Source organism: Carlito syrichta, unplaced genomic scaffold (genome assembly GCF_000164805.1).
Source record: "Carlito syrichta isolate Samal-C Ts95f unplaced genomic scaffold, Tarsius_syrichta-2.0.1 Scaffold314811, whole genome shotgun sequence".
NCBI lineage: Eukaryota > Metazoa > Chordata > Mammalia > Primates > Tarsiidae > Carlito > Carlito syrichta.
The window spans coordinates 592,498-593,163 of record NW_007258907.1 but is presented as its reverse complement, the minus strand read 5'-3'; positions in this window follow the sequence as shown (position 1 = coordinate 593,163).

The window sequence follows — 666 nt, the reverse complement described above, 5'->3', positions numbered from 1 at the left end:
CACCACCTCCGCCCCTCGCAAGCGAAACTCTGTCTAAAAAAATATTGGCCCGGGGCGCAGAAAGTTTTGCATAAATTCATAAGTGATGAATGACTGATTTTAACGTTATTTGGGTATTTGTTAGAACTTAACAAATATACACGCGGACGGCAGTTCATAAACTTAAACATCTCAATATCCCCTTTCTTCTGGAAATAAATTACGTTTGTTTGCCCGGCTTGGAGTCTTAAGGTAGCCGACATTAGGAATATTTTAAAAGCCATCATCCATCGAGCATGTCTCCCAGGCGCCAGGAAGATTAAATGAAAGAATCATAAGATGGAGGTCTTTAACTTTTAATCCTTTTACAATGAAGCCTCAGATAGTCGCGGGGGCAGGGTGCCCTCTCTGGGGGGAATAATGCCGTTATTCCTCGGCTCTCAGTTAATGAATACCCCAACGTCTGTCCCACGGCGGACTCAGGCAGCGCCGGGGAGGGGGCTCGGCTCCGGGGCCAGGCTATTGAAACTAGGAGCCACCGAGGCTGCGTCGGGAGGGAAGAAAGCGCCCGGCTGGAGGGACAGGGCGGGCGGGGCCGGGGCATGGAGACTGCGCTGGGGACCGGGCGCAGGTTTGAAATAATTAGCATAGATTTGCCGGGACTCCGGACTTGGGGGGCGGGTGGGG